This window comes from Pongo abelii, chromosome 17 (genome assembly GCF_028885655.2).
Source record: "Pongo abelii isolate AG06213 chromosome 17, NHGRI_mPonAbe1-v2.0_pri, whole genome shotgun sequence".
Taxonomy (NCBI): domain Eukaryota; kingdom Metazoa; phylum Chordata; class Mammalia; order Primates; family Hominidae; genus Pongo; species Pongo abelii.
The window spans coordinates 31907580-31920099 of NC_072002.2; the positions used below are offsets into that span (position 1 = coordinate 31907580).

General features: G+C 42.2%; 1 protein-coding gene and 1 long non-coding RNA gene across 8 annotated transcripts in view; one reads left to right on the top strand and one right to left on the bottom strand.

The window, feature by feature from the left end:
• MYOM1 (myomesin 1) overlaps positions 1 to 12520 on the top strand; it is a 181994-nt gene that overhangs the window by 9084 nt on the left and 160390 nt on the right. For 2 of the 7 annotated variants that reach the window (XM_024235866.3, XM_063716983.1), the window contains exon 2: positions 9120 to 9250. The exons of the other annotated variants lie outside the window; for them this stretch is intronic. The gene's annotated coding sequence lies outside the window, so the exon portion shown is untranslated. The remainder of the gene's footprint in view (positions 1 to 9119; positions 9251 to 12520) is intronic. 7 annotated transcript variants of the gene reach the window in all.
• Positions 8957 to 12520, bottom strand: part of LOC129051512 (uncharacterized) — a 37834-nt gene continuing 34270 nt past the window's right edge. Inside the window, exon 5 of the long non-coding RNA XR_008515857.2 lies at positions 8957 to 9541. This is a non-coding gene — a long non-coding RNA (uncharacterized LOC129051512). The remainder of the gene's footprint in view (positions 9542 to 12520) is intronic.

A 12520-nucleotide genomic window follows, 5' to 3' on the forward strand; every position in this document is an offset into this window, starting at 1 on the left:
ATTTGTTGATGGACACTTGGGTTGCTTCTACATTTTAGCTATTGTGAGTAGTGCTGCTATGAACATGGGTGTACAGACCCATTTCTCTCTTTATTTTAGTTTTTACTTTTTTCTTCCTCAGTGATCCTTTTCTGACCAATTGTCTCTTGAATCTGCCATAATAAATCTTTTTTTTTCTGACCACTCCATCAAATGTGTGCTCATCAGGGTCACCAGCGACCTGTACATCCTCATAGCCAATTCTCAGTTCTCAAACAGTATCAGAAAAGGTGCTCACTCCCTCACCTTTGAAATACCTTCTCTGGCTTCCAGGACGCCACACTGTCCTGGTTTCTGCCTTCATTTGTGGTTACTCTTCAATCTCCTTTGCCAATTCCTCCTAATTTCGCTAATCACATGGAGTAGCCTAGGATTCAGTGCTTGGATCTCTTCTCTTTTCTGTCAGCCGTCCTTTTGAGCTGACCTCATCCACTCTCATAGCTTTAAATACCACTTATACACCCATCACCAAGAGTGTATCTCTAGCCAAGACCTCTCACCTCTACTCTAGACTCACATATCTAACCTCTCACTTGACAGCTCCATGAGGATGTCTATTTGGCATCTAAACCTTCACACTCCACAAATAATCTAATTTTACCTCCAAAACCTACTCATCCTGTTTGTCTTCTCCATCCTTTAAGTTGCTCAGGCCGAAAACCTTTGACTCACCTTTGCCACCTCTTTTTCTTTCCTGCCCCTCACTCAACTTTTCAGTCAATTCTGGTAGAGTTTTCTGTCTTCTTCATTCATAGAAGTATCTCCATGGCCTAAAACCATAATTAGCACAAGCCTATTAGCGAAGTCCTTCAAAATATATCCAGAATTTGATTAAGTCTCGCCACTTCTACTGCCACTATCCCAGTGCAAGTCATTTTCATCTCGAGACTGGATTTTTGTTATAGCCTCCTAAAGAGGTCTAAGTAGTTTTCTTACTTCCTTTTCTTCCTATAGTCTGTTCTCCACATAGCAGACAGAGTAATCCTTTAACTATAAACTAGAGCACATCATTGTTCTGCCTGACACCCTCCATGGTGAAGTGAAGTGTCCTACCACCTCTACTTACATCACTACGCCTAGTGAAGTGTCCTACTTCACTCAGAGTAAAAGCCCAATGCTTTGCCATGGCCTGCAAGGCCCAATAAGTCAGGTTCTGGGATCTTCCCCACCCTCGTCTCCTACTTCCTGCCCTCCCCAGTCTGCTCAGCCATATTGACATCCAAAATGTTTCTTGAAGAAGTCAGGTAACTTTCCACCTCAAGACCTTTGCATTTGATGTTCCTGATTTCAATGCTCTTTCTTCAGATTCTTCACTACTCACGCCCTCAACTCTTTCGCATCTTCAAGCAATATTACCATCTCAGTAAAGCCTTCTCTGGTCATTCCATTTTACATCTCCATCACCCAGCTTCCACCCACAGCGTTCCCCTCTCTCGGTTTATTTTTTCCATTACACTTATTACCTCCAACACAGCAGACATTTTACTGATTTTACCATCTGTCTCCCCTACTAAGTTCCATGAAGAGGATCTTTTGGCCTGCTTTGTTTACTAAAGTATCCCAAGGCCCACAGAGTATTTGGCACATTATAGGCCTTCAATGTATAAAGATACATATTTGAATGAATGAATTGCTGGAAGGAAGAATATAAAGGGAAAATGTAGAAACATGAGGCCAACAGGGGAAGCAGGGACTGTGTCCTCAGTGACTTCTAAGCCATGTTTCAAAGATCAGTGGGATGCCACGCATACATCTTAAGTATGGGATTAGTATGTTCAGAATCGTATTATTTAAAAATCACTCTAGTAATAGTATGGAGAATTAGCAGAGGGTAAGTCTGGGAGAAGCTCAGGATTTCTGACAGATGGTAAGGCCACTCACTGAACTAAGGAGGAGAAATAGTTTGGAGGGCAGAGTGTGGTAATGGTAGGAAATGACAGTTATCATTCGGGACATTTTGAGGTAGTAGATTAGAAGTACTGAGGCCTTAACCCAAACACAGTACAAAGAGACAAAAAGAAAAAAATGTAGAAGTGCTGTCAGGAATCATGGAGGATGTATTGAGATGACATGGTATATATTTGTGTATAGGAAAGCCAGAACAAGATAAAGTGAGAATGATGGAAAAAACAATATCAAAAGTATGTTGGGCCAGGCGCAGTGGCTTACACCTGTAATTCCAGTACTTTGGGAGGCTGAGGAGGGAGAATTGCTTGAGGCCAGGAGTTTGAGACCAGCCTGGGCAACCCAGCGTGAACCCCCGTCTCTAAAAAAAAAAAAAAAAAAAAATTAAAAGAGATAATGACAGAGTTTTCTGAAACTGAAAGAGAGTCAAAATTTTTCATTCAAATGGAGAGTGTACTCTGAATATCAAGCAGGAAAAATAAAATATATAAAATCTATAGTAAGTTCTATCACAATGAAGCTGCAGAAAATGCAGGGTAAAAGGGAAATGGTAAAAGCTGCCAGAAAAAAGGGAGTGTCTTCAATGGAACAATAATTAGGCTGGCAGTGTGCTTTCCTGTAGCAACCGTGCAAGCTGAAGGTGGCACAGCGACAGCTTCAAAATGCTGTGAGAATCGCCACCCACTCCTCACTGTGTGTGGGCTGGGTGTGGCACGCTGGCAGCTCTCCCCAAATGACTCTGGATGCTGGTGTCCCTAGAATCTCTTGGGTCTAAAGATTGATCTTCTTACCTCCTATAATTCCTGAGGTGGATAATTAACTAGGGGGTCACAAAATTAATTCCACAATCTTGTAACATGTCCTGTATAGATGTTCTGACAATGAACGTTTCCAGCTTTTGGGACAGCTCCCACAATTCTAAAATAATGGGAATGTCATGCTTAACATCCTAGTACAGTGAACAATGTTACATAATTTGGGATTTTCCTCTACTGTTTCCTGTATGTTTGACTTGCTTCTCAAACTGGCTTGTAAACATATATTACTTTTACATTAGCTAAGTAGAAGTTTCTCAGTGTATACTTTTAACAATAATAATAAACATTATATTCTTCTTCTTCTTTATTGAGCACGTCCTATGAGCCAAGCTCTCTGCGAAGTGTTTTATTCACATTATCTCTCATGAACATTAGCTGCAAGGTAATGACTGTCACCTCCATTTTACAGATGAGTGAGCTGAAGCTTAGCAAGGTTAGTGACCTGCCCAGGGTCATATTCTGGGTAAGAGAAAAAGGCAGGAATGTGACGCATGTCTGTATAACTTCAAAGCCTGACCTTTCAGCCTCTGTGCTATATTGATCTGTGAAACATACTAACTATTGATAAGAATGACTGTGTTAATAGTTTGGAGTGGGAATATTTACTTGAAATGTTGACTTTTTTGTTGTTATTCTTCCTGGAAAAAGAGTCTCTATGGTCTCTTGCAGAATTTCCAGCAAGGCCTAATTCCACTGAAATCAGTGCCTCTACTTTACCAGCCACCTGTAGATGTATTATGGCCTTTGATTGAGTTCTTCTTTCCTCTGGAGAAGGAATGGTAGATGAATCCGTGGACAGTTTCCATTCATATGACTTGTCAGCATTGAACACATAACACCTCTTTTTGCATTACCTCGCAGAGTGTTGATTCAGTAAAGCATTAAAGCTGTGGGCTGGCAGTGCTACCCAGTAATCCCTGAAGGGCCACAGAGCCATAGGTTAAGTTTGGAGGGGCTTTACCAGGGTCTATTCTTCAGTGTCCTGCCATGTGCTACACAGTTCATTATTTGCTTGAGGAAAAAGAGCAAGCCCTGATAGTAAGGGGATAAGGGGACATGCTTCCCAAGAGTAACTTACTCTGTTTGTACTCTCAGTACCTTGCAGAGTGCTAGCCATGTCATGTGTGCTTAGTAAAACCTCAGTTAAATCTATAAACTTTAAGAACTTTGGAACAAAAGTAGCAGAAAAAGTAAGGGAGTTTTAGCAAGTGGGTAAATGATGAAAGTAATCCTGTGTTGAAACTCAACAGATGAATGTTGTTACCAAACTTCTGTATGGTCCACTAGGTCCAAAAATAAATTTTTGTGGTACATAGGTAGTAGAAGTGGCCAGATTAGCCATAGACAGATCTTGTTTTCATATAAAGGCACAATAAAAACTATTGTCCAAGGCAGGGGAGAACAATGCATAAAATCTTTAATATATCTATACTAGTTCTTACAGTAATTCTTTCTATTATATGCTCTTTCCATTATAAAATGCTCATTAGGGTGCATGCCTTAGCATGACTTTAAAACACTACAAAGGAACAAAATTTCAAACCTCCAAATCAGATTGTACTATGTTTAAAAATAGGAAAGTTGGCCAAAGAATGAAAAATATTAATAGAAATAAATTTAAAACTGCAGTGCTCAACACATGATTTTCCAATGGTGAAAGATATTATTTATGTGAAATACAGTTGGAAAACAGATTATTAAAACTGAAAAAATATAAACATATAATTAATTTCTTATAGCATATATCACAATTGCAGGTGAATTATAGGTGAGCATAGAACATAAAGCATAATAAGTTGAATAGAATTGTATAAGTATCCTTGTTGGGAAGAACAGACATTTTTAAAAATGGCTTTAACTAATGTATTATTAGAATACAATAAACTACATATATTTAAACTGTACCAAGTGACAAATTTTAATACATGTATACACTTGTGAAACCATCATCACAATCAAGATAGTAACATACCCATCACCCCAGAGTGCTCTCAGGCTCCACTGTGACCCATTGCTCCCAAGTCTTCCCACCTGTCCCCTCCCCCAGACCCACACAACCACTGATCTGCTTTCTGTTACTATCATTTGCATGAATTTAAGTTTTTGACTGGTAAAGTGGTTATTGATTATGTGATGGATGGTTCTACTTTTTTTTTTTTTTTTTTTTTTCCGCGATGGAGTTTCACTCTGTTGCCTAGGCTGGAGTACAATGGCGCCATCTGGGCTCACTGCAAGCTCCGCCTCCAGGATTCAAGCAATTCTTGTGCCTCAGCCTCTCGAGTAGCTGGGATTACAGGAGTGTGCCACAACGCCCAGCTAATTTTTGTATTTTTAGTTGAGACGGGGTTTCACCATGTTGGCCAGGCTGGTCTTGAACTCCTGACCTCAGGTGATCTGCCAGCCTCAGCCTCCCAAAGTGCTGGGATTACAGGTGTGAGTTGCTGCTCCTGGCCGGGTTCTACTTTTAAAAAGTCAAAATATAATGAGAAAAAGCAAGGACATAACTGAAATGGAAACTTTTTGTGGTAAATGGCAAGTAAAAGCTTAATATCCACACTAGCAAACATTTAATAGAAAGAATATTTTATTTTGGCTTGTTTGATTGCAAGGAACAGGGACAGTCCAATTAACTAAAAAAAAAAAAAGGATACGACTGGGCGCAGTGGCTCACGCCTGTAATCCCGCACTTTGGGAGGCCAAGGCTGGCAGATCGCGAGGTCAAGAAATCGAGACCATCCTGGCCAACATGGTGAAACCCTGTCTCTACTAAAAATACAAAAATTAGCTAGGCATGGTGGCATGCACCTGTAGTCCCAGCTACTGGGGAGGCTGAGGCAGGAGAATCGCTTGAACCCGGGAGGCAGAGGTTGCAGTGAGCCGAGATCACGCCATTGCACTCCAGCCTGGGCAACAAGAGTGAAATTCCGTCTAAAAAAAAAAAAAAAAAAAAAGGATGCATATTTTAGGGATACATATGACTGGATTACTGCTGAAAACAGAGGTAGTTTGAAGGCTTGGCTCTTCAGATTTTCTCTCAAGGGTCTCATGGGCCAAATGTTTGTTCTCCAATTGCACCTCTGCTTCTTTAAGCCCATCTGTTTTGTTTGTTCCCTGCCACCCATCTTTCTCTGCTAACTTTAGTTTGCGGTCCCTCATAATTTCAGCATGCTGTGGCTCATCTGATTCCAAATACACCCGTGGCATACCTTGATTCAGCCTCTTTGACTTTTGTTCCTTAAGTGTATTGACACTCAGTCTTTTCAAATTCAAATTCTCACGGGAGGAGTGTGATTGGCTTGGCTTGCCTTTTTGGCCCAGGCCATTCACTGTTACCTTTAGATCAGAAATGACCCATCACCTGGGATCAAAAAGCAAGGTCACCTGGTTCTAAACATCAGCAGGGCAGCTTTCCTCAGGAAGGGGTATGAGTAGTGTAGGCATTGAGTGCTTTCCTGTCTAGCAAAGATAATGGTGCTTGAGAGCCAGCTGGAACTGGGTTCAAATCCCAGCTCTATTATTTAATAGCTGTGTCACTTTGGGGTACTTGCCTAACCTCTCTGAGCCTTCGTTTTTTTGTTACTGTTGGAAGGTGTCCAAGTTCTTGGCATCGTGAACAAAGAATTGGACAAAATGCACAAACAAAGCAAGGAAAGAATGAAGCAACAAAAGCAGAGATTTATTGAAAATGAAAGTGTACTCCATATGGTGGGAGCGGCCCAAGCAAGCGGCTCAAGAGCCCAGTTATGGAATTTTCTGGGGTTTAAATACCCTCTAGAGGTTCCCCATTGGTTACTTGGTGTATAGACCCTGCGGAAAGGAAGCAGTGGCCTGAGATCAGTCTGATTGATTGCAGGAGGTGGCCAATCAGAGGCTGATGCAAGGTTACAAAGTTACACCCTATGCAAAGGTCTGATTGGTTGCAGAAAGTGACCAATCAGAGGCTGAAGTGAAGTTACAAAGTTATACTACTATGCAAATGAAAACTTGGCCGGCAACCAGCTTGATTGTCTCCCAGAAGGGACAAATCAGAGGCACTTTCAATTTTTCATCTGCCACTCACGAAAATGGGATGTTGCAAAGGTATTAGCCTCTGGTCCTTTTGTTACCTGGGCATGGAAAGTTGGGGTTTTCCTTGCGATTTAGTTCTGGGGAGTCAGCATGAATTCGGTCTTAGGTTCCCTGCCTCCAGACCCTATTCTCCTGCCTCATTTTCATTTTAACTTGGGAATAAAAACTGCCTTGAAGAGATTTTGTAACAAATATATAAAATAATATCTGTAAAGCACTGGTATAGTATCTAGCACACAATAGGTCTCAACTAATGGTAGCTATTTTATTATCACATTAACAGATTAATAATGATCTCAGGAAAAAGATACCTCACAGAAGAGGAAGCCAAATAGTGGGATAACATTTAAGGACATGCTCAGCCTCACAAATAATTTTTTAAACGCATTTGAGGATAGCTATGAGACACATCTCACTTTTTTTTTTTTGAGATGGAGTTTCACTCTTCACCACTACCCATCTCCAGAACCTTTTCATCTTCCCCAACTGAAACTTCATACCCATTAAATACTAACTCCTAATTCCTCCCACCCTGTCACCTCAGACCCTGGTTGCTATTACTCCACTTTCTGTCTCTATAAATTCGACTATCGCAGGTACCTCATGTAAGTGGGATCATGCAGTATCCGTTTCTTTGTGTCTGGCTTATTTCACTTAGCATAATGTCTCCAAGTTAAAAGGCCATGAAAAAAAATAAATTATCCTCTTTCTCTCTGCTCCCCTGTTCTTTCCACCAAATGTCCTTTTCCTTCCAGGTTGAGGATCACCTATCCCTTCTATCGATCCTGGCTTTCCCATTCTAGTGGCTACTCTGCCTTTTTCCTCGTCCTTTAAGGCTCAGTGTTATCTAGTGAGCAGGATAGGAAACGCTAGCTCTGTAAGCTCGCGTCTGAGACTGCCAAGTCTGAAGGGTGGTTTTGTTTTGTTCTTCCATCTTCATTTCTGTTTCAGTGTGGACTGAGGGAAGAAAAGGGACTCTTGGGGTATGAGAGAGAGAAAGAGGAAAACAGAACATAATCACATTTGTACTCAGAAACGTAGACCTGTCTCACATGAAAAACTGGTATCTACATTATTTTAGAAATTGGAAAAGTTGTAGAATTTTATCAGAAATGCTTTGTTTTTATTTATGAGGAAATATTGCACACTGTTTAAGCATATTAACTCTGGATCTGAATTATCTGAATTTGAATCCTAGCTCTAATACTTCTTAGCTGTGTGTTCTAGAGAAAATTACTGAATTTCTCTATACCTTAGTTTTTGTTTTGTTTTGTTTTGTTTTTTGAGACAGGGTCTCACTCTGTCGCCCAGGCTGGAGGGCAGTGGCGTGATCATAGCTCACTGCAGCCTCAACCTCCTGGGCTCAAGCAATCCTCTTGCCTCAGCCTCTTAAGTAGCTGGGACTACAGGCACATGCAGCCACACCCAGCTAATTTTTTGTATTTCTTGTAGAGATGGGATTTTGCCATGTTGCCCAGGCTGGTCTTAAACTCCTAAACTCAAGCAATTATCCCACCTTGGCCTCCCAAAGTGCTGGGATTATAGGCATGAACCACCATGCCCATCCTGGTCAGTGCTTTGATGTTTCATTTGGTTAAATAAAGAAAAATAGATTTTAAGTTTTAAGATTTAAGTTAGCATTATTCATAATAGCCTCAAACTAGGCATAATGCAAATGTCCATTAGTTGATGAATGGAGAAACACAATGTGGTCTATCTTTCAATGAAATACTTCTTAGCAATAAAAAGAAACAAGCTGCCGAATCACACAACACCACAGATGAAACTCAAAAACATCTTGCCAAGTGAAAGAAACTAGACACGAAAGACTACATGTGGTAGGATTCCATTTGTGTGAAATTTCTAGAAAAAGCTGAACTGTAGAGACAGAAGTCAGTGGTGGCCTCGGTCACGCGCGGGACCCAGGATTAACTGCAGACAAGCCTGAGGAAAGTTTTCTGGGTGATGGGAGTGTTTTAAAACTGGATTTTGGTGATGGTTGCACAATGTAAAAATTGACTAAAACTCACTGAACTTTACTCTTAAAATGGATTAATTTATGGTGTGTCAATTTTATTGGTATAAACTGTTAAAAGGAAATTAGAAATGAATTGAAACTGAAAACTCAGATCTGCTGATCTTTATTCTGGTTCTTACTTTTAAAGGAAAAAAAAAACCATATGATTTTTGTAAAAATAACACACAGTCATTGTCGGGAGACAATTCTCCGCAGGTTTCTTGTGTTTCGGCACATGTTGCAAGCGAAGATCTGGCTCTCCTTTGTTCCAGCCTGTTTCTGCAGGACTGTTCATATAGTGAACAGCCTTTGAAGACAGAGGAAGTGTCTCCAGCCACAGCAAAAGGCAGACACGCTTACTATCCAGTGTAACAAGAATATCTCCCTCTGCAGAAAAGGGCAGGTATGCTGAATGCTCATGATGAAATATTCAGGTGCTCTAAAGTCAAGATTCTTCTTCTGTAATGCAGCCCACTGTGACTGCAGGTGTCACCTGGTCTTCATCATGTTGTCCTTTGGGAACATGGGGATTGGGGGCTGGCAAACCAGTGAAGAATATGCTGACACTTGGCCACTGCTCTTGCTGTCAGGAGTAAAGCTCTTTGTCTTCTTGTGTCTTCTGTCAACACCCATGAAACTGTAGCAGCCTCACTTTTTAGCTTGCAAGTAGGGTAAAATCCCTGACTCCTGCGTTCTTTTTTTAAAAAATTGTGGTAAAATATACACAACATTAAATTTACCATTTTAGACATTTTAGGGATACAGTTCAGTGGCAGTAAGTACATTTACACTGTTGTATAACTATCACCATTACACATCTCTAGAGCTTTTTAAAAATTAATTAATTTATTTTTTGAGATGGAGTCTCTCACGGCCCCTGGGCTAGAGTGCAGTGGCTTGATCTCGGCTCACTGCAACCTCCGCCTGCTGGGTTCAAGCGATTCTCCTGCCTCAGCCTCCCGAGTGGCTGGGATTACAGGTGCCTGCCACCATGCCCAGCTAATTTTTTTGTATTTTTAGTAAAAACGGGGTTTCACCATGTTGGCCAAGCTGGTCTCAAACTCCTGACCTTGTGACTCGCCCACCTCGGTCTCCCAAAGTGCTGGGATTACAGGTGTGAGCCACCGTGCCCGGCTCACATTGCTCTAGAGCTTTTTAATCATCCCATGTTGAAACTCTACCTATTAAGCAATACTCCTCATTACCCCCTTTGCCCAGCCCCTGGCAACCATTGTTCTACTTTCTCTATAAACTCGACTACTCTAGGTACCTCATATAAGTGGAATCATACACTATTTGTCCTCGTGTGACTGGCTTATTTCACTTTGCATAATGTCTTCAGGGTTCATCCATGTTGTAGTGTGTGTCAGGATTTCATTCCTTTTGAAGGCTGAATAATATTCCATTGTATGTGTATACCTTCACAGTTTTTGATGCTAATTATATCTTAAAATCAACTAAAAAAAAATACAAACAAGAAAGTTAAAAAAAAAACAAAAATAAAAGAAAGAGAAAGCATCTCATCATTTGGAAGTCATTATCATTCCAGATATCTATTTATGAATCGACAGAAAAACAGAGACAAAAAATGTTAGAAAATGGGCTTTGGGGTCTTGCTTTCTAATACTCACCTCCAGCTCCCTGGCCTAGACTATGGATGCAGGCAGCTTTCTGGCTTAGGGGCTTGTCCCACTCCCAGAATCTACCCACCAGCTCCTGAGCCTCACACGCAGGTTAAGAGGGGCTCACAGCAGTTGTCCTCCCCGCAGCTGAACAGCTGATCCCTGGCCATACTGACTCCTAGCCCTCGTTTTTTCCCATCTCTAAGGAGTCCCTATGTCCTAAGGAGTTGTCCTATGCCACATTTCCCAGTTTTCCTCATTCAGTAATTCTTTATTAAAGGCCTGTTGTGGGTCAGGAGCTTTGCTGGGTACTGGGAGCACCTAGTCATAGAGATCCCGCTCCTACCAGCGAGTACTCACTGTGCAGAGACAGAAAAGTAAACACGTAAATACCGCATGAAAAACTTCCCATCCTAGTGGAAGTAGGGAAGTCTCCTGGAAGGAGATGGCACGGGGTGTTGAAGGAGCGGGGTGAAGGAAGTGAGGAAGTGTGCGTGTGTTGGCAGGGCTGAGAGGAGCAACAGGTGTGAGGGAACCGGGGCGCTGGAGTCCTGGAGTTTGAGGGCTTGCAAGGAATTACCCGTGGTTGAAACTCAGGAGGCAGGCAGGGGAATGGAGAGGGGCGGAGCTGGAGAATTATGGAGGCTCATAAGGTGAAGATGCCCTCATGCCATGCTGAAGAGGCCACCTGGGGAAGAACAGGCAGTGAGGAGCCATTGGAAGGTTTGAAGCAGAAGAGGACATAGTGAGCTCTGTCTGAATGCATTCTCCCTTTGTCATAGTGTCAGCTCACATTCTGTCCTCAATCCCAGTGCCTGGTTTACTGCAGCACTTATACTCTCCATCCAGTGCACCCTTCATGCTGACGAATGAATGGAACACAACGTTCCTTAGGCCTTCAGCAAATGCCACATAATGTATGCATTAGGGTTACAAATGAACAGATTCATGAAATGGAATTTTGATTCTCCAGGAGTTTGGTTCCAGTTCTAGTTGCGAATGCCATTATGTGAAAATACTGATGGGGCCATCTCCCTTCTCAAAGTGCAAGATTTTGAAATTGTGTCATATTTCCAGAAATTCAAACACATCATTTACTGACAATCACTGGTGAATGATGAAAGGGCAATATTTCAGTCTAAGTCAACCCAATTCCTGACAGACCACAGGAAAGCAAAAAGATTAACCAGTCTTGGCTGCCTGACCTGTTCTTTGTCCTCAGCCATAATACAGCATGCAGACAATTCTTCATGTCCCAGAGACAGGGACAACGGGGCGTGGTGGGAGGAGGGTGTGGATCAGCATAACCACAGTCAACTTTCCATGGCCTTGGGACATATTAAATGTGGCTAAGGTTCAGCTGGACTTTGGATATGTTCGGCATTTAAGACACTGCCCATTCATACTAAGTTTGCCCTCCTTCACCTCCAAAAGGGGTAGTCTAGGAAGAGAGGTGCCAAGCCTTTGTTCTGGAGTCTGGGGCTCTGGAAGAGGCCAAGATCACTCCTCCCCCTCTGTATTGGGAGCTTCAACAAAGGCCACTTGCTACCCTCCTCCTTTGGCTTATAGGGAAGTATTTTATCAGCTTCTATTCAATTGTCCAACAATTCAAGGGCCAGGTGCACCTTAACAAATAAAGGGCTTCCCTCCCTTCTCCTGTGAACAGGGGAAGAAGGTTCAGATGGGCAAAATGAGCTTCTTTGATGCAGGAAGGAATTGAGAAGAGAGAGAAGTATGGGCAACTAATGAAGAATAAAAAGTAATCCCAGGCCTGGCGTGGTGGCTCACGCCTGTAATCCCAGCACTTTGGGAGGCCAGGGCGGGCGGATCACGAGGTCAGGAGATCGAGACCATCCTGGCTAACACGGTGAAAGTCTCTACTAAAAAAAAATACAAAAAATTAGTCGGGCGTGGTGGAAGGCGCCTGTAGTCCCAGCTACTTGGGAGGCTGAGGCAGGAGAACGGTGTGAACCCGGGAGGTGGAGCTTGCAGTGAGCCGAGATGGTGCCACTGCACTCCAGCCTGGGTGACAGAGCGAGACTCCGTCTAAA